General features: G+C 46.8%; 1 protein-coding gene across 2 annotated transcripts in view; it reads right to left on the minus strand.

Annotated features, from left to right (window-relative positions):
• The window catches only part of LOC138246129 (manganese-dependent ADP-ribose/CDP-alcohol diphosphatase-like), a 114,353-nt gene that overhangs the window by 54,490 nt on the left and 37,840 nt on the right, over positions 1-22,023 (minus strand). The gene's annotated exons all lie outside the window — the stretch shown is intronic.

A 22,023-nucleotide genomic window follows, 5' to 3' on the forward strand; every position in this document is an offset into this window, starting at 1 on the left:
GGTTGATGATGTGAGTGTTTGGGTGAAAGAGTTTCCAGATGTTTTTAGCAAAAAATTAGGTTGCCTTAAAGACTACGCACATAGAATCAGGCTTAAGCCTTACCTCAACCGAAGGCAGCGAAGGTAAGGAATGTTCCCTTGTTGGTAAGGAACAAGATGAAGGCTGAAATTGAAAAACTCGTTACGAGTTGGATCATCCAAGAGGTTGAGGCTTCAGAATGGGTAGCACCAGTGGTGATGGCAAGGAAAGCCAATGGCGATGCCAGGCTCTGTGTTGACCTAAGGGATCTAAACAAATCTGTCATCATAGATCACTATCCGCTTCCAAATATTACAGAATTGTTGTGTTCACTCTGTGGGGCAAAGCACTTCTCAACACTAGACTTGACCTCTGCTTACCATCAGATCAGTCTTCATGGCTCTTCCCAGAAACTCACTACTTTTATTACACCTTTTGGTACATTTATATTTCTTAGAATGCCGTTTGGGTTGATTTCTGCAGCATCGGTTTTTCAGAGAGCCATGGAAAGAATATTGAGAGGTATGGAAGGGGTGAAGGTGTATCAGGATGATCTACTAGTCACAGGGTCCAATCTAGTAGAACACGATGAGAGATTGAGAAAGGTTTTAGAAAAGTTAAGAGAAAATGGTCTAACGCTCAAGGCAGAGAAGTGCAAAATAAACATCCCCAACATCGAATACTTAGGTCATGAAGTTTCGGCGAGAGGAATCCGTCCCAAGGCAAGCTTAGTTAACACTATTAAAAAATTACCCAGTCCACAAAATAAAGAAGAACTAGTAAAGTTTCTAGGGATGGCGGAGTTCTATAATAAATTTGTACCACACTTTGCAGAAAGAACCTATTACATGAGACAATTGTTAAAGAAAAGAGCAGAATTTAAGTGGGACCACGTGTGTGAAAGAGAGTATCAGGACATCAAAGTCTGTTTAGATAAGGCAGCAGACCTAGGGAGTTTTGATGCTCATGATGAAATCATTCTGATGACTGATGCTAGCTCAAAGGGTCTTGTGGCAGTTTTATTAAAAAAAAAAGAGGGCCAAATGAGGACAATTCTATTCGCCTCTAGATGTTTGAAGGGAGCGGAATTTAATTATTCCGTTGTTGAAAAAGAGGCGCTAAGTATCTTTTGGGCAGTGAGAAAACTGAGAAAATTTTTGTGGGGACATGAATTTCATATTGTGACTGATCACAAGCCACTTGTAGAGGTTTTTACTAAAAAAGGAATAGAGATGATTTCTCATAGAATCAGGAAGTGGGTGGTGGCTTTGCAAGAATTTGTGTTTGTAATTTCCTACATGCCTGGGACATTGAATGTTCAGGCTGATTGTCTTTCGAGACTTTGTCCAGATTCTGGGAATGATGATGAGATCATTGAAGGTGGGTGTTTTGCGGACATCGTAGCTGATGAGGAGATAAAAGTCTGTATTGTTAGGGAGGGAGCGATTTCCGAACCTACATGGGTGGAAGAGTTAGCTAGGGATGTCACGTTGCAGGAAGTGCTAAATAATGTCATTAATGGTTGGGGTGTCAAGGAGAAACAAGGTGGTGAAATGTCGGGTTATTGGCAGGTCAGAAATTAATTGTCTGTGGTGGAAGGGCTTTTGATGAGAGGCAGTAAGTTGGTCCCTCCAGCTAGTTTGAGATTGGAACTTGTAAATCATGCTCACTCAAGTCACATGGGTATATCCAAAACAAAAGAGAGATTGAGGAACGTGTACTGGTGGCCGGCAATGGACATGATGGTAGAAAGGGTTGTAAGGAATTGTCATGAGTGTGTGTGTTCTGATAAGGTATTAAAATGTAGAATTCAACCCATGGTCTTGCGTGAGGATTCCCCTGGTCCCTGGGCTGACATAGCTCTCGACATCTTAGGCCCAATAAAATTGAATTCTGTTGACTGCTATATTTTAGTCTGCATTGACATGTTTTCTCGTTGGCCAGAAGTCAAATTTGTAAATTCTGTTGAATCAAGGGACATAATTAACTTTTTGGATGAATTATTTGAAAGGGAGGGATTCCCCTCTACTTTGTTAACTGATAACGGGGTACAATTTGTCTCTGAAGCAACAGAGTCTTTCTTAAAAGAAAGAAATGTGGTACACAAGAGAACAGCCCTTTATCACCCAGAGTCTAATGGAATTGTTGAGCGCTTTATAAAGGTTCTGAAACAATGCATGCAAATTGCACTTGTGAATGGTGTAGAGTGGGAGTGTGAAGTAAAGAAAAAGGTTCGAGAATATCGTCTTACACAACATTCCACAACAGGTGTGACCCCCTTTCAGTTGTTCAAAGGTAGAGCACCTTACTGTGAAATAGAACCGAGGTGGGTTATGGAGAAAAGAAAGGAGATTGATGATAAGGTTGATAACATTGAAGGGTGGAAAGAGAGAGAGAGAGAGAGATGAAAGTGAAAAGAAAGTTGAGATATGACCAGCGGAAAGCTGTAAAAAAAACAGTCTTGCATGAAGGTGATTATGTTAAAATTAAGTCTCCAAGGAAGGAGGGTAAATCATCAAAATTCAAAGGTCCTTTTAAAGTCATAAAATTATTCAAGAATGCCGTGAAAACAGATGACCACAGGATATGGAACTTGATTAGAGTGGCTAAATGTTCAGAACCTAATGCAGTTCAAGGCATGTCTTCGGATGTCTGTGCTCGAGAGACTCATAATGCTATAAGTACTCCCAGCGTGCAAGACTCAACTGAGATTCGGTCTAAAAGAAATGCATCAATGCCGTCATGGTTTAAAGACTATGTTATGTGAACGCAAAAATTAGTTCTTTCTTCATGTTTTGGTCTGTTAAATTTAGATTGATTTATTTGGTTCGCATGCAACATAATCTGGTTATGTTTTTATGTGGGATTTATATGTAGTCTTATAACATACTGTTCTCTTATTTTCCTCGAGTTGATATGGGGAAGATGGTGAGGTATCCGAATGTTGTTGATGTGTTCTGTGTGTACTGCGAGCACGAGTGCGAGAATGACAGAGATGGAATCTAGAACGGTGTGAGTTTGTGAGAGACGGTTGAGACTGGGAGCAGATGTGGGTGAGTCAGGATGTGGTTGGAGTAGGACTTTTCACTCAACGTATTTTTCCAATAAACCTTTCCCTAATCAAAACATATGCAAGCGTTCTGCTGACTTTGTTTGTGCTTCCGCCAATACTTTCACAGACCCCTCCTCCCAAATTACACAAACCCAAGCACACACACACCCAACAGCCATCCACCTCACAACCACATCCAGCTCATGCACCTGCACCCAAAAACAGCAGACTTACACCTCCTACAAGCACTCCCTCTTCCTCCACTCCCAAACCTTCACCCTCTTCCCGCCCCAATGTCCCTGAGAAGTTTTTCCCAGCCAACACTGACCTCTTCCCTACTCCTCCACCTGTCCTTAACTTCGGGCCAGGGTGGCCAGAACCCAGCCCAGCACCTCAGCCACCAAGACCACATCCGTTGTGGTTTCTGCAGCTGTCAGAGGCTCTAAGGGGGCACCCATCAGCCCAGCCAGTGTGCCACCAACCCCTGCCAAGGCCAAAAAGATTCTGCCACCTGGCAAGGTCAAGAAGGGGACAGCATCCAGCAATGAGAAGGAGCCACAACCACACAGCAAGGCCACGCCAAAGACTCAAGCTGCCAGACCCAAGGTGGCACCATCATCTGTCAAGGGCAGGAAGGGGCATAAAACACCAGCCAAGGCACTTCAGCCGTCCGAGTCTGCAGGTGAAGGCCTGGTGGCTACCAGCACAACCGCCAGCACCGCCACCTGCACCGCCGCAAGCACTGCCACCTGCAACACCGCAAGCATCACTACTGCCAGCAGCAGAAGCCCCAGTGGGCAGCCGTCCGATGCTGCAGGAGAAGGGTTAGAGCCTCCATCCAACACTGGCAGGACCGCCACCTGCACCGCGGCCAGCACCGCCGACAGTGGCACCACTGCCAGCAGCAGCAGCCGCAATGGGCAGCCGTCCTAGGCCTCCCCCCACCACTGGCAGCACCGGTTCTGCACAGCAGCCAGCACAGCCACCTGCACCGCCGCAAGCACCGCCACGTGCACCGCTGACAGTAGCACCAGTAGCAGCAGCAGCCCCAGTGGGCAGCTGTCCGAGGCTGCAGGAGAAGGTCTGGAGCCTCCCCCCACCACTGGCAGCACCCCCACTAGCACCGGCACTACCACCACTGTGCAGCCATAGCCACCAGCGGATGGACTGTAGCCCTGCCTCCATGGACTATCATGCATCCTGGCCACTGCAAATCTTGTGGCTCTGACACCCAGGTGAGGGACTGTGACCTGGGACACCCCAAGTGCTGCATCACTGGGCACAAAGCCCCCTCCAGAACAAGTGGATTAAGGCACCCACTCACCCTATCCTTGGCAGGATGAAGCACACTGGGCACAAAGCCCCCTCCAGAACCTGTGGAAGAAGGCATCCACTCACCCCATCCTTGGCAGGATGAAGCACACTGGGCACAAAGCCCCTTCAAGAACCAGTGGATTAAGGCATCCACTCACCCTATCCTTGGCAGGATGAAGCACACTGGGCACAAGGCCCCCTCCAGAACCAGTGTAGGAGTCACCCACTTGAGAGACTGTGGCCTTGTACTCCCCAGGACCAAGCAGTGGGCATGTAGCCCCCACCAGGAACATTGGCGTAGTACCATCTTCTGGCTGAGGTGCCCCCTCTTCCCTGTCCCCCTGAGGTGCCTGTGTGTTTTTTACCTGATGTCCCTGCAGTGTTCTCTCCCTTTTGAGGCATGAGTCAAGTGCGGGCTATGTGTTAGGGCCCAGCGGGCCACGGACTATTTTTGTGCGGACATTGTCCGTCATTTTGTATATATTGTATATACTGTACATACTGTTTATTTATTTATGAACGTATGTCTCTAAATTTCTAATATTACACTAATTTGACTCCATTCCTTTTGTCCTTGCGTTATTCCAGAGGGTTACGGGGTGTATATGTAATGTTGTTGCATGTGTTTGTGTGTATGGTGTTGGGGGTGAGAGTGGGGGTGGGGGTGTTGCGTGTGTGTGTCACTCTCTTTTTCCTCCACCCCTTCCCTGTGTGCTGGGTGCAGTACTCACCGTGGTCGTCGCCGCCCTCGTTGGTACTCCTGGTATATGAGCAGATACACCAGCATGGGGAGGACCTGCAGCGCGGGCTCCATGGCATCATGGTTCTTCCTTGAGTGTCGAGAAGTGAGTGGTTTCCCTTCTGTGTACTGTTTACGCCGTGCTTTTGATGGCGTTAGTACCGCCCCGGAAAAGCTGGCGGATGGGCGGGTTGAAATGGGGTGGGCGGTACATTGTCTTCGCCTGGCTGTTGGCGGTTACCGCTGCGGTGTTTGTTGCTACCGCCGTGGCAGTCGGAGTGTTAAAATGGTTGTATGTGTTGGCAGTTTCCGCTGTGGTCATGATTCCATTTTTGTTACCGCCGGCCTGTTGCCGGAATTACCGCTGCGTTAACACCAACCGTCAGGGTTGTAATGAGGGCCTATGTTGACTGTGAGCATGGTATACTGTAAAGTGAGCTTGTGAATCTTAAGCAAGGATCTAGTCATACCACCCGAAAATCAATGGTGTAGTGGAGCAATTTAACAAACTGAACTGAAGAGAATGATGGGAACTCTGCCAGAGAACCTCATGTACTGAAAGATTTTGCTGAAGGGGGTAGGGTTCAGTCCCTAGCGGTTCCTTTAGTGTAAAGGAAATTCCTGTTGTCACTGGCCTGTTAATAACCAGCATAGGTTCCACCCTCTGTCCTACTGGCCACGGATGCGTGTGGATACAGAATAGTTCTGTCGCGCCTACCCTGCTTGCAGGGTGTGTAGTAAGAAAGGAGGGAGGACAGCAGGAAGGAATAGACATAGTAGGTCCATTTGATCCCACCCTCCTACTCACAATCCGGTAACACATATATACTTGTTGTGGTGGATCATACAACTAGGTACCCTGAGGCAATACCCCTGAGGAGCATGAGTGGTAGCAAGAGCTCTCCAGGAAATGTTTTTCTAAGGCTGGATTTCCAAGAATGGTATTCTCAGGCCAGGGAACCAATTATATCTTGTGTTACATTCGATAGATGTGGGAGCAAGCTGGTGTGACATACCACTTCCCCACTTCATACCACCTGAAAATCAATGGTGTAGTGGAGCAATTTAACAAACTGAACTGAAGAGAATGATGGGAACTCTATCAGAGAACCTCATGTACTGAAAGATTTTGCTGAAGGGGGTAGGGTTCAGTCCCTTTGGCTTCTGTGTGGACACAGGGTCAGGGACCCACTCACCATAGTCAGAGAAGGGTGAGAAGGAACCTTAAGAGTCTCCACAGAAGGATGTGGTAAACTATGTGATTGGCCTCAGGAAGTTAATGATGCAATACATGAATCAAGCAAAGGAAAACCTCCAGGCCAGCCAAGCATTGATGAAGGAATGGTGAGACAAGAACGCTATGCTGCCTGGTTCTCATGTGTTAGTGTTGGTGCTAAAGCCTATTTATCACAGGGCTCTGGAAAAATAAATTGTTTGGTACATACACGATAGTTCAGATTGTTACTGAGGTAAACTACTTAGTGGGCACAGATGCCACAAGGCAACCCAGGAGGATTTTACTTTTTGGCAGGCCGAAGCCCTACCTCTGGACAGATTACACAGTGAATATTGTGGCTATGGCACAGGATGTTGAGGAAGAAAGTAAGGCTCTTCTTGAATTAATACACATTGACATGAGGGAAGGCACTGCTGAAGGGGTTCAGCTAGCCCGATTCAGCCTGTCTGTATGCATGACCTCGACACAGCAAACAGTCTGCCACTGAATCACTAGGTATTTCAGGAACATTGTGGAAAACTATGGCAGTACCAGAAAAGTGATCTGGACTAAGGGATGTCAAAGGGACTGAAGAAGGCACTATGTAGTGTTCCAATACTGAAGCACCTGACCTTAGTCAGACTTTCAATGTATAGACAAATGCCTCTGACAAGGGAGCTGGAGTGGTGTTAGCTCAACTGGATGACAAGGGAACAGAGTGTCTAGTAGCCTTTATTAGTAGGAGGTTACTACCCAAAGAACAGAACTGAGTGGCTATTGAGATTGAGTGCTTTGCAATAGTTCTACCCTTACTTGTTTGACCATAGATTTGTAGTGCAAACAGATCATAACCTCTAGAAGTGGTTGATGGCTGTGAAAGGGGATAACCCCAAGTTGTTTAGATGGCCTATCGCTTTCCAAAGGTTAGATTTTGCAGTGGATCACAAAGTCAGATTTGGTCAGTGATGCTGTTGGACTTTTCTGTCAGTTTGACCAATCTGATGATCCAAACACTCCAGGCCTGGAGTTTGTATGCGTAGTCTGACCTGGAAGAAGCCTCTGTTTGGATGGAAAAGCCCTTCTCATGATAATGAGTGTGTACCCCTGACCTGAGTGGCCCTGCTGCAGTGATTTCTGCATCCTTGTCTGGACCCTGACTGACCATTGGTTAACAAGGATCATGCGTGTACATCATGAGATAGGCCTGTCTCACAGATTGCGGTCTTGCTAAAGACCAGGAGGGGCATCCAAAGTGTTTCAGTTTTATTAATACTACATGGTTACTTAAAACCCTTGAGAAAGAAATTAAAACAGTGCAAAAAGGTAATATATTTAAAAAAATGGAGCTAACCCCAATTGAATCATAGTCATACAAACTGCATAAAAAATAAAATTCCTGTGTGCTCTAGCAAAAGTTATTGCTTCTTACACAGCAACCTCCATATGAGATAGACATACAAAATGACTTCAAGGGACACCAGTGCTTATTTGAGTCTCAAGAGATTAGACAGTAGTTTCATTAGCCCAACTAGTCACTGTCAGACCATTACCAGTTGACTGAAGTTTTCCTCATGACTGAGTAAAAGGCATGTAGTCTGTACTAAGTTTTTGGGTGAAGTTTAGCGGCTTAATTGCAGTAAGTCGTGGGCAAAGGTGGGCTTTAAGTTCACTGACGTAGTTGGCAGATCTTGCAAGGGTCCTTATGTCTATCACTAAACCTCCTTGTCTTTAGATAGAAACACTGACTTTCAATACAGCCTAAGAGATGGAGCCAAGATTATTTTCTAAAATCACTGTGCCTGCAGGCCGCCCTCTTACCCAATTGGGGCCAAGCCAACTAGAAGTCCTTCACAGGTAGAGCTAGCAGGCGTAGACACATGAAATTTTCATGTGTGCGGGGTTTGATAGTTTTAAGGAGGAAGGGCTGAGGTCTTCCCATCAGGTATGATGTGTTCAAAGGGCCATAAAATGTCAGATTCCTGTAATGATGCCAAAGTGTTACTCTCAGATGGTGGGAAGCTATTGCTTTTAATAAGAGTTAAGCAGCACAAGCATGGTGGTGGAAGCATGCTGCGCTTTCAAGTAATATGCATACTGCTGTGCTGATATCTAGGTTTGATCCTCTAGGCAATCCCATGGCCTGTGTCTGGAGCTATCAGATTTGGAAACTCTACTGTTCTGATAGACCACTCTCTCAAGGAAGAGCAAGACAGAGGAATGGGCACTTCAAAGTAGGCAACCCCCAGAACTCGAATGTTAAGAGCTAATCTTAAGGATTATAAAAAACAGGAGCTTGAGACTTTCAAACTGCCAAACTGAAGCTGTAAATGAGTGCAGAGAAGCTCAGCAAGGGTTCTGCTGCTTGTGAACAGGACTGGGGACTTAGGGTCTGCAAGTCTCTCATGCTGGGTACAGGGACATCAACCAGGAGACTCAAGAATGCTCAGCTGGAGCCGGGAGCACCTGGTTCTGCCTGACCCAAGACCAGAAGACCCTGTGAGGATAATGAGACTGCCTCAAGGTAGCGAGGTCCAGTGTGGGCCCTGCAAAGTAGATCCCGGGTTCAGAGTGTGAGATTCTGGTTCATGGGGACCACCACACCGATAGGACCATCCACCCCTGTGCATGGCTTGTGACCCTCGCTACATGCCAAGTGGGAACTACAGTGAATCTTAATGGCCGTCTCTCCAGTGCAACGCTGTGGGGAAAATAGGGACATTGCTCTGTGCAATTTTGTGACTCGAAGACGGACACCGTTTTAAGTGCGTGGCTCATGATCCTCATGTGGTCGGTGGGGGCCATTGTGAATCTTAATGAACAGTGCCCTACTGTACCACTGTGGTGAAGATACAGCCGTCACCCCTGTACAGTGTTGTGACCCGAAAAGGGACGCCACCATGAGTGCTTGGAGCATGACACCTATATGTTAGGTTGGGGCCATGGAGGAAACTGAGGTCTGTTGACCAAGAACACTGTACAACTATGAACTCAGAGCTGCTACTTTGTCATTGGAACTCAAGTATAGCCCCTGGTCTGTCATCAGAGACAGACCATACTTAGCAGTGTGGAGGTCCAGATCCCATGCAGGCTTTGACAAGACTACTGGTACCAGCCACTCATTGCCAGCACCAGCCAAAGTTAGCCGTGACGCAGCACCACTGAACGCTCCTGGGCCTTCTGCCTTATCACCAGCAGAAGCATGTAAGACTGCACCCCGAGTTATAGATCCTTTGTAAGGGGAATCTGCTCTGACTGAAGTGTCGTAGAGCTCGGTTCTTTGGGCTTTGAATAACAACTGTCGTATTTCTAAGACTCATATTCTGTAGCAGGGACTAACTTGAACATTGATTCAAGTAAATGCAAAATAATCCCAGTCCGTAGCTGGAAGAAAGTGAAGCTGATGCTCGGAGGCTAGAATCCAGACCCTATGAATAGTGTGTTATTATTTAGTGTGTATGTATGTTTATCATTTAGTATATATCGAAGTGTATAAAGAATACTTTTTATAAAAGTGAGTAATTTGGTTGGACATTCATTAACTGAGGTTGTTGAACGTCTGGTGATTATGAGCCTGTGTTTGCCCTACACCTACCTCCTCCCCCAGAAGCCTTTGACTGCTCAACTCGCACTACCATTGAGAGTCAAGTGTGGAAGGGGTATTTGGCCCAGTTGCTCAGAGTCCATAGTAGGCTAGGCTCCGATCATCAGGAACAAAAGGCCTCAACCACCATGGTTGGGACCAGCAGTCCCTGCTTGCCTCATGGCTCTCTGAAAGGGGTTCTGACAGTTGAACATGCCAGATTACTAGTGTCAAGGGTGTGGGCTGTAACATTGTGTTCACAAAGCTCTCCAGTTCTCAAATAAAAAAACTGTAAGATCTAACTGAAGAAATAGCAACTGATTTGAAATACCTCTGGATCAAATTCTGTAATCACTTTCTACTCCATGCAATTTACATTCTCATATAACTGAACATCTAGCTGACCAACATATGCAACAGCCCCAAACTAGTAGCTAGGTTGCCAAAGATACAAAGGGGCTGTCAGTCACAACTGATCTGTTCCATATTTATGTGCCCAGAGAGCACATAGAAGTAACAATGACGAAAATTGATATGTGTTACAAATCTCCTACACACATGTAATTACATGAGACCCTCACTGGTTTACAAATCCCTGATTGATGCATTGAACACAAGTCTAGTTTTGTATTAATTAATATTTAAATGGGAGTTTTGTGTCACTTCATTTAATAATCCACTTGTAGAGGATGTGGCTACAGCAGCTAAGATGGCAGTCGCAAATTAGAGCTGCTCCCGACACCCTCTTCGAATCTGCCAACATCCATGCCTGACAGCTGATCTGTGTGCTTCCACCTCCTGCTTTGCTGTTGGTAGGAGCCCCCATGCAGAGGAAGAGCAGTTGCAGCGCAGCCGGACAAAATGGCAGCCAGCTCTGGAGTCTGAGGGCAGCGGAGGTGTGCTGGTGCTAGCTCTCAAGGCAGGGGAGATGTGGGTTTGTGACTTTACATATAATAGTAGCCTGGCAGCAGAGTTCTGAATGCATTGTATTTTTTCATAATAGATAGAGATGATCCATGGTAGAAACCATTGGCATAATCCAGTTTGGATAGTACAGGAGAGATAGTAGCCTGCACCTTGTGTGGAAATCCGAGGTGGGGGGAAGATGCGTCGCAGAGTCTTCAAGGTGATGAAGCTTGTTTGTGCTAATTTGTCCATGTTGGCATTCATAGTTAACTTGGAGTCCATGGTAATTCCAAGGTTTTTAACTTCCTTGGATGACTGAGGAGGTGGTTCGAGATCATCAGGCCAGGCACACAGTGGGTAATACTTTTTCCTGTCACCACATGAGTATTTCCATTTTGGAGGCATTTAGTTTGAGATGGCTCCAAGTCACCCACTGATCAACAGCTCTGAGGCAGCTGAAGATTTGTGAGTTTTCAATGTCTTTGGGGCGTTCCAATTTAAGTAGTATTTGTGTGTCATCTGCATAGTTATAGCATGCCAGTTGAAAATCATAGAGCAGTTCTGGTAATGAGATCATGTAGATGTTGAAAAGGAAAGGTGAGATGATTGATCCTTGGGGGACCCCTGCTTTTGTGAGATAGGGTTTGGATGAGGTGGGGATAGAATAAATAATATTAGTTCTGTTTTAAAGGTAGGATGTAATCCAGTCCAGAGCAGCCCTTCTATGCCGGCTTCGTGGAGTCTTCCAATTACGGTGTCATGGTCAACCGTATCAAAGGCAGCCAAGAGAAGTAGTGCAGCAACTCCATTGAGGTCGACTGTGTTTTTAAGATCATCCCAGATTGCTGTGAGTGCCGAATCAGTGACTCTTCCTGGGTGGAATCCAGTTTGGTAGTCTGAAAGTATGGAATTGTTTTCGATGAATTGTGACATCTGAGTGAATACTGCTCTTCCGATCAGTTTGCCCAGGAAGGGTCCATTTGTGATTGGTCTGTAGTTGTTGGGGTCCTGCGGGTCTAGGTTTGTTTTCTATAATAACGGACGTATGTATGCCTTTTTCAGGTCTTCAGGAAAAGTTCCTGTAGTTAAAGAGTTATTGATGATTCTTCTTATAGGTGTGGCAGTAGAAGTAGATAAAAGAATGTTCTTGAAGATGTGTAGTGGACAAAGGTCAGAAGGGCAACCGGAAGGCCTGCTTGCTTTGACCAAATCCACAAATTCACCTTGTGATATTTGTTTGAAGGACTGGAGTGGCTGGGTTGGTTTATGCTTAGAGGGGATTTTAGGTAAGGGGTTGGCGCTGATGGTTTTCGTCTGCTTTAAATAGGAATCCAATGTGTCTGCCTTGGTTCTGTAATGAGTTGCCAGTTTGTTTGTGAAATATTGATTAGTGGGATGACTTCCTTCCATGCATTTAGATTTTAAAAATTCATTGAGAATTTTATAAAATTCTTTGTTTGCAGATTTAGCATTTTGTATTCTGTCTGAGTAGTAGATTTTTTTAGATTTTTGATTGATGATTTGTATATTCTGTTAAGTTTGTGTAGCTGTAGTTTGTCTTGAATGTTGTTTGTTTTGAGCCAGGTCCGCTGCAACCTTCTGATTTGTTGGTTTATCTTTTTAAGTTCTGTGTTTCCCCAAGGTGCTGGTTTTCTTTTGTCCTGCTCAGTTTTTCCTGAGTGGTATTAGGATATCAAAAGCTTCCCGTAGCCACTCATAAGGTTTTGGAACAGAATTAATTGTATCTGGATCTGTGTTGGATGTTAGTTGTGTTTCTAAGTCATCAAAATTGAGTTTTTTCCATGGTCGATAGGTGCATGTATGTAAGTAGCTGTGGAGCATGTTGATTTGTGGTGTTTTATGTCGGAACATTATCAAATGGTGGTCTGACCATGTGATTGGCGTGATGCTATGAACGGAAACTAGTTCAGGCTTAGAAAAGATGACTTCTAGGATGTGCCCCGCGATGTGTGTGGGATTGTGTACAATCTTATGTAGGTTCAATGCCACTAGGCCAATGGTGATAGCTTTTGATGGGGCATATTGGGTTTGTCAAACCAAATATTTAGATCCCTAAGAATACACAGGTTTGAGTATAATGTAATAAGCTTTGAGACTGTATCTAGAAAAGTGTCTGGGAATGTTGAGTTGTTAGGTGGAGGTCTGTAAAGAAGGAGAAAGTTACAGGAGGAAGGTGGAGTAGGGTGGCATCTGGTGAAGAGGGCTTCACAACCTTGTATGGAAATGTTGTCTGTTTTACTGAGATTTATTGCTTGTTTGAATATTATTGCTAGTCCACCTCCTCTCTTGCCTATATGGTTTTGTGTGATGGTTTGATAGCCCGGAGGAACAGCTTCATGCAACACTGGGACCATGTCATCTCCCAACCATGATTCTTTTATTAATAGTAAGTCAAGTTGTGTGTCTGTGAGCAGGTCGTAGATATGGTGCTTGTTTTTTTAGAGTGATGGAGCATTTATAGGCTGGCAGTTTAGAAAAAGTGTTAGTGGTGGTGTTGTTTTGTTTAGGAGAAGGGTGAGCAGTATATTTTGAGCTTGTAGCAGGTGTGTTGTTAGTTGTGATAACTGTGTGAGGGTCACAATAGTCCTGTTTTTCAGTATAGTGTTCATCTTCCAGCATGCTCAGCAGGCATTTTGTTGAGTCTGTGTGTGTCGGTGTTGTACTTGGTGACTGAGAGAGACATGAAGAGTGTACATTTGTTTGTAGGTTAGACTTATTATGTAATAGACAAGGGGATGCAAAGTTGTTAAGAGTTGCATGTTGTTTATATTGCTTGTGTCTATTTAGTGTGGAAGGAGTATGGGTTAGGGGTGGTGGAGGAGCATGTGGATTATAATGTTTTAGAAATGGAGTCTTTGGTTGGCAGTTAGGTTACCTCCTGTCCAAGTAAGGACCCTCACTCTAGTCAGGGTAAAGGAGAATCATCCTCAGCTAACACCCGCTCACCCCCTTGGTAGCTTGGCATGAGCAGGCAGGCTTAACTTCAGAGTGCTTGGTGTAAAGTATTTGTACCAACACACACAGTAACTCAATGAAAACACCACAAAATGACACAACACAGGTTTAGAAAAATAGAAAATATTTATCTAAACAAAACAAGACCAAACCGATAAAAATCCACAATACACAAGTCATCAATTAAAAAACAAAAAGAGCCTTCATGTAATTTTAAACACAACGCTAACGCTGTTAGTGTGGAAATGTACCTGGGTGCATCAAAAATAAACCCGCACGGGCAAGTGCGCATCAAAAAGGGCTTGCGATGCATCAATATCACTCACGAACGAGACCATGCGTCATTTCTCCTTCAGTCATGTCAGCGTGCGTCGTTTCTTCTATCTGCAGGAGAGCGATGCATCGATTCGAACCGCACTCTCGGGTCCGGGCAGGCCTTGCGTCGTTTTTACACGCCCAGCGACGTTTGTGTCTGAAATCCTGCCGCACAATGATCCGAAAACCACGCAGCGCGGGTTGTGATCTCATCAGCCTCCATCAGCGATGCTGCGCGTTGTTTCTCCAGCCACGTGCGTTGATGTTCAGCCGGCGGCGTTTCGATTTTTCAGCCGTGTATCAGAGTTGCGCTGATCTTTTCCCTGCACGGCGGTCGGTGCTTAGATTTCTCACTCTTGTCCTGCCAGCTTCTCCTTTCAGGGCCCCAGGAACTGGATGGGCACCACTTGGCAGAGTAGGAGTCTCAGCAGAGGCTCCAGGTGCTGGCAGAGAGAAGTCTTTGCTGTCCCTGAGACTTCAATAACAGGAGGCAAGCTCTAAATCAAGCCCCTGGAGAGTTCTTCACAAGAAGGAAGGCACACAAAGTCCAGTCTTTGTCCTCTAGCACAGGCAGAAGCAGCAACTGCAGGATAGCTCCACAAAGCACAGTCACAGACAAGGCAGCTCTTCTTCTTCAGCTTTTCTCCAGGTAGAGGTTCCTCTTCGTTTCCAGAAGTGTTCTAAAGTCTGTGGTTTTGGGTGCCCTTCTTATACCTAATTTTGCCCTTTGAAGTAGGCTTACTTCAAAGAAAAGTCTCTCTTGTTTGTGAAATCCTGCCTTGCCCACGCCAGGCCCCAGACACACACCAGGGGGTTGGAGACTGCATTGTGTGAGGGCAGGCACAGCCCTTTCAGGTGTAAGTGACCACTCCTCCCCTCAGCCGAGATGGCCCATCAGAATGTGCAGGCTACACCCCAGCTCCCTTTGTGTCACTGTCTAGTGTGAGGTGCAACCAGCTCAACTGTCAAACTGACCCAGACAGGGAATCTACAAACAGGCAGAGTCACAGAAATGGTTTAAGCAAGAAAACGCCCACTTTCTAAAAGTGGAATTTTCAAACACACAATCTTAAAATCAACTTTACTAAAAGATGTTTTTTTAAATTGTGAGCTCAAAGACCCCATACTCCACATGTCTATGCGCTCCCAAAGGGAATCTATACTTCATTCATTTTTTAAGGTAGCCCCCATGTTGACCTACGCAGGCCTTGCAACAGTGAAAAACTAATTTAGCAGTATTTCACTGTCAGGACATATAAAACACATTACTATATGTTCTACCTTAACCATACACTGCACCCTGCCCTTGGGGTTAACTAGGGCCTACCTTAGGGGTGTCTTACATGTAAGAAAAGGGAAGGTTTAGGCCTGGCATGTGGATAAACTTGCCAAGTCAAATTTACAGTGTAAAACTGCACACACAGACACTGCAGTGGCAGGTCTGAGACATGATTACAGAGCTACTTAGGTGGGTGGCACAACCTGTGCTGCAGGCCCACTAGTAGCATTTGGTTTACAGGCCCTGGGCACCTCTAGTCCACTTTACAAGGGACTTACTAGTAAATCAAATATGCCAATCATGGATAAACCAATTACATACACATTTTGAATAGGAGCACTTGCACTTTAGCACTGGTTAGCAGTGGTAAAGTGACCAGAGTAGCAGTACGCATCAACAACCTGGGAAACAATGGCACAAAGTTAAGGGAGGCCACGCCAAGGATGAAAAGTCTAACTTAAGGTAAGGCTCTAAATTGTGCAATGGATAAGAGGCGGGTGAATGAATGTTGCTGTGTTGGGGTGCTTTTGGTAGATGTTTGTGAAGAGTGAGAAAGTAGGGGTAAAGATAGGTCAGGATTTGTATTTTTTGGTGAAGTCATGAGGCTGGGAGTGGGTGTGACGGAAAGCATTAAGAAAGTCTGTGTTATTTTGATGTGCTGATGTGTATTGTCTGTATTGTTTTTGTGGAAAAGTGAGAGGGGCTATTGATGTAATGGTTTTCTGTGAAGGATCTGTATGGAAGTTAGTGCTGGTGAGTGGTATTCGAATATTACAGGGGGTGTTGATGTGTTTTGGTGATGAGTGTATGGTGTGTGTAAGAGGGGATGGATGTGTATCAGGGGAGTTTGTGTTAGTTGTGATGACTGGAAGTGGAGTGTGAGGACTGTGGTGGTCATTCTGACCCTGGCGGTCTTTGACCGCCAGGGCGGAGGACCGCGGGAGCACCGCCGACAGGCCGGCGGTGCTCCAATGGGGATTCCGACCGCGGCGGTAAAGCCGCGGTCGGACCGGCACCACTGGCGGGCTCCCGCCAGTGTACCGCCGCCCCATTGAATCCTCCACGGCGGCGCAGCTTGCTGCACCGCCGCGGGGATTCCGACCCCCCCTACCGCCATCCAGATCCCGGCGGTCGGACCGCCGGGATCCGGATGGCGGTAGGGGGGGTCGCGGGGCCCCTGGGGGCCCCTGCAGTGCCCATGCCACTGGCATGGGCATTGCAGGGGCCCCCGTAAGAGGGCCCCTACATGTATTTCACTGTCTGCTGAGCAGACAGTGAAATACGCGACGGGTGCAACTGCACCCGTCGCACAGCTTCCACTCCGCCGGCTCGATTCCGAGCCGGCTTCATCGTGGAAGCCTCTTTCCCGCTGGGCTGGCGGGCGGTCTGAAGGCGACCGCCCGCCAGCCCAGCGGGAAAGTCAGAATGACCGCCGCGGTCTTTCGACCGCGGAACGGTAATCTGACGGCGGGACTTTGGCGGGCGGCCTCAGCCGCCCGACAAGGTCAGAATGAGGGCCAGTATGTTTGTGTATAATTGGTGAAGAGAGGGGAAGGGTGTTTGTAGATGGTGTGTTGGAAGGCTGGATTTAGGTATTGTCATGATAAAAGGGGGTCTTTGTGGAGCAAATAGGGGATAGTGCTGTTGGTTTGTATGAACAGGGAGTGTGTACCTGGCTGAAAGTAATGTATAATGTGGTTTTGTGTTGTGTGGGCAATGGCAGGTTGTGTTACTGGGAATGGACCGAGTTGTGTCTTGCTGTGAGAATGAAGGTGTTTTACTGTTGTAGTTGTGGTGGATATGTGCATAGGTGTGGTATATGGGGTTTTGTGTTGGTTGATGAGACATTACAATCTGTATGAGATCAATTTGTGATGCAGGAGTTGGATGTCTTTGCTTATAATATGTCTGCATGTTGATGGATGTGTAGGTATATTGCAAATAGGGCAGCATTTCTGGCACTAGGCCTGACAAGTCCTGAACAGGCCCAAACAGGCAACTGCCCTTGTCCTCTCCGCCCTTAGGCTCAATGCCCGGGCTGAGGTGCCCTGAGCCCTAAGCTTAAATAGCCCTACTGGCCAATAGAAACCTAGACCTAACCCTAACCAATCAGATTTGTAACCCTAAATCTCACAACCAATGGGAGACCCAACCCTATTCACCAATCATACCCCTAATCCTGACAACCAATCACAACCCCAACCCTAAAATCAAGAGCCAATAGGAATCTCAACCATACTGTTGTGTGGCCATTTTAGTTATAGCTCCATGCACGTTATTTTAACACACTAGGCCGCTGTGCACTTTAGCCTAGATATATTTTATTCAATTTTGTGTTATTATTGTTACAATAACCATTTTTACGGTCTTGTTTTATTTTTCCGTTTATCTAACTGTTTTTGCCTAGGCCAGCACTCTGCTCTCAAACAAGACATTCTTGATCACTCTGTGCTTCTTCCAAGGGTACAGCACGGTACATTGCCGGTGAACGTGGTAGAAGTTTAGTCTCCAACATTCGTAGAAAATACACATCCTTACGTAGGGACATTTTCTCAGAATATCAACTGTGTTCTTATAAAAACACTTACACTTCCTTGACCCTTACACGTTAGAGGGGGATTCCAGCCAGGGAACCACAACTGTATGCTGCTTGCTGAATGCTTCGCTACAGGTGCTGGCGCAGACCGCAGGCCTTTGCTCAGGTTTGGGGGTTGATGTCTTCCCAGGGGAACCTGAAGGGCAGAATTAGAGCTTAACATGCTGTGCTCTATCTTAGCCTAGGTAGGAACTAGCCCACTGACTATAGTGAAAACATGATAGCGTTATTCTTATGCTTCACTCTCCTAGTCACAATTTTAATACTGTTGTGTAGGGTCATCCTGATTGTTGCAGGTCATGCTTTTCTATCTAAGATGCAGTTGTTTTATTAAACCTATTATTGAAACATATACTGCCTCTGTTTGTCATTTATATATGAGACTGAATTGTAAATGAGGGAAACGGACGAGACCTGAGTGGCCACGGCTTCCCTGAGAAGTTAAGTATGTCATGCACTCGGCTGCCCAGTCATCCCTACCCTTGGGTGGAGATGAGGCGCTGCTAGTTAGCAAGAGCATAACCCAGATTGGAGCGACAGGTGTCACCCGCAGTGGATTAGACTTAGGGGGTCATTCTGACCCTGGCGGTCACCGACCGCCAGGGCCAACGACTGCGGAAGCACCGCCAACAGGCTGGCGGTGCTTCCTGGGCCATTCTGACCGCGGCGGTAAAGCCGCTGTCAGAAAAAGGCAACTGGCGGTTTCCCGCCGGTTTACCCCTAGCCCAGGGAATCCTCCATGGCGGCGCTGCTTGCAGCGCCGCCATGGGGATTCCGACCCCCTTCCCGCCATCCTGTTCCTGGCGGTTTTTACCACCAGGAACAGGATGGCGGGAACGGGTGTCGTGGGTCCCCTGGGGGCCCCTGCACTGCCCATGCCACTGGCATGGGCAGTGCAGGGGCCCCTAATAGGGCCCCACAAAGATTTTCAGTGTCTGCTTTGCAGACACTGAAAATCGCGACGGGTGCCACTGCACCCGTCGCACCCCTGCAAATCCGCCGGCTCCATTCGGAGCCGGCTTCCTCTTTGCAGGGGCTTTCCCGCCGGCCCAGCGGGAAAGTCAGAATGACCGCCGCGGTCATTTGACCACGGTGCGGTCTTTTGGCAGTCTCTGCCCGGCGGGCAGCGCCCGCCGCCTGCCGAGGTCGGAATGACCCCCTTAGTCTCCCACACCGCGGCGATTCTGCCGCTCAAAATCCAGTAGTCTTGTTAGAATAAAGAGAGCCTACGCGACAATACTAAAACACCAGGAGCCAATAGGAATCTCAACCCTACTACCAATCACAAACCCAACCCTAAAAACCAAGAGCCAATAGAAATCTCAACCCAACTACCAATCACAAACCCAATCCTAAAAAACCAGGAGCCAATAGGAATCTCAACCCTACTACCAATCACAAACCCAACCCTAAAAAACCAAGAGCCAATAGGAATCTCAACCCTACTACCAATCACAAACCCAACCCTAAAAAAACAGGAGACAATAGGAATCTCAACGCTAGTACCAATCATAAACCAAACCCTAACCCCTAAGCCAATAGAAAGACCAACCCCAACAACACTATATGCAACAACCAATAGAAACATATATAAGGGCCAAGTTAACTGAAGCCCCAGCCCCTGTGGGAAGGGAGGAAGGAGCTGCTGCTCTATTCAGAATCTCCTTGGATACAGACAAGCTGAAGCTCACTTCCAAGCTAGCAGAGACTACTTTCCAGGTAAGGGAGAGATTGAAAAAAACACTGAAATACTGCTTGTCGTGCGCTCATAAATTTGGCTTTTGCAAGGCAAAACAGGAGATGCAGACAGTTCCTAAACATAATTTAAATCACAGAACCAGATTAAGCAGTCTCCTAAACACACTCTGGTTAGCCACTGAGGTGTATGTAGACTTTTTTACTTTACGAAGAAGGGTGGGGTGGATTTAGGCAGTCTTTTGCCACAAACTAGGAGAGAAATTTCAAGCAGTCATGGCTAAAAAACAGCACTTTTAAAAGGCCAACCTGCCTGAAACACAGAGAGTCTACAGTAAACAGGCACGGGCAGCAGTAGAAAACACTTTTAAACAAATAATATTTCCCAGAAAAGTCTACGGCTCATTACCTAGGTCTGTTGGGTGATATCCCGCTGCCTCGGTCCCTCTGTGTTTGCCAGGGATCTTGACCAGCTGCTCACTGTTGAGGAGATCGGGGAAGAGCTTTCGGATATGACCCCAGACAGGACCCCAAGCCCCGATAGAGTACCATACTGAATACTATCAGAAATTCCCAAGTCTCCTGCTCCCCATCTGCTGGTGATGTACAATGAAATGGCGGAGTCTAGGGCCTTCTCCTCAGGGTTGGATTCAGCCATGATTGTGGTGATCCCTGAAGCAAGCCAGCCTTTGGACAGCTGTACCTCATAGAGACCTATTTCCCTCATTAGCTCAGAAGTTAAGGTGCTTGCCAAAGTTGTGGCTAATTGGCTGCACCGGGCTCTGATGTACTTGATCCATCCAGATCAATGTGGCTTCATGCCAGCCCCGGTACCTGGCATTGTATATGGAGGGTCCAGGTGGCCCTCTCACACCGCACTTGATGCCCTTCGGTCCTACTCTTATGGATTTGGAGAAGGCTTTCAACACTGTTGATTGGTTCTTTTTGAATGCCCTTTTGGAGAGGGTGGCTGGGGACTCAATTCAGTACCCTTGTTGGCCTACTGTATGCTTGCCTGTCTACCCAGTTCCAGGTTAACAGAATTCTCTCCCCCTTCCTCATCCACAGAGGTACACAACAAGGTTGTCCCCTCTCTCCCCTTCTATTTGCCCTGGCCATTAAACCTTTGCAACCCGTCATTCGGTGTGATGCTCATGTGCAGGTATGGTTATGGGAAAGCGGCCTTGAGAAGTGCATTGCGCTGTACACGGATGACTTTTGCTATCCTAGGGAACCCACAGGCTTCGACTCACAATGCTTAGAAATTGTGACACTTTCTGAGGAAGTTTCCGGTCTCTGGGCCAATACGGCCATATCCTTGCTAGTCCCTAATTCAGGTGATTTGAGCACCTGCTCTTTGTGCTCACAATCGCTGTGCGCCACTTATCTTTTTAATAACTGGGCATCTATATCTCACGCCTACTGAACCTAGCGCGAAGCCTTACTTTGACCCCTCTGGATGCGATTATGAAAAGAGACCTTCAAACGTGAAAGCATCTCCATCTTCATGTCTTGGTGAGGGTGGCTTTGTTCAAAATAATGATTTTGCCCCATTTCCTTTATGCTTTCCCAAACTTTCCACACACAACTACCAGGCGTTGGTTCGAATCACTATTTTCTACGATCCGTTTGCTATGGGCAGACGGTGGCCCTTGCATGGCCTTCATTAACTGCCTGCAATCCCCCTATGTTGGTGGCAAGGGTATGGCTGATTTGTATTGTTACTACCTGTCCTCGCAAGTGGTGGTGATTAATGATTGGTTTAATGGGGGTGGGGACGACTCTTCTTGGCCTTGACCGGCTACTGTGCCTGCTCTATGGAACCCCGAGTCACTGCTCCCTTCCGGACATCACCAGGGCAGTGCTGTTATGTTGGAAGGCGCACTCTGCTTTGAAGGCTGGGACCGTAGTTTTACGGAGCTATCACCACTCTGGCAAGGAACCAGGTGGCACCACACTGCAGGGTTGGAAGGATTTATGAAATGGGAAAGGATTGCCATTACTCGCCTTGGGGACATTTGGGCAGGTACTCAAAAAAAGGCGTTTGGGATCCTGCATGAGCAGCATCAACTTTCTCGTACCCAGTTTCACAAATATCTAGAGTTGCAACATGCACCGTAGGCCAATATCCTCCTGGCACTCTGGTCCCAGAGTTAAGCCACCTTGAGGCTAAATCGTTGATAGGGAACCTACAGAATGGAGCTATTTCACAGCTGTACAGCTCCTTAGTCGTAAATGCCCGAAGCATTTTCCTGGGTTGAGAAGGAGGTGGGAGGCGATGGGGGGAGATTGAGGCTACTGACTGATGCGAGGCTAGGATGGCCCCCCACAGAAAA

Source organism: Pleurodeles waltl, chromosome 7 (genome assembly GCF_031143425.1).
Source record: "Pleurodeles waltl isolate 20211129_DDA chromosome 7, aPleWal1.hap1.20221129, whole genome shotgun sequence".
NCBI lineage: Eukaryota > Metazoa > Chordata > Amphibia > Caudata > Salamandridae > Pleurodeles > Pleurodeles waltl.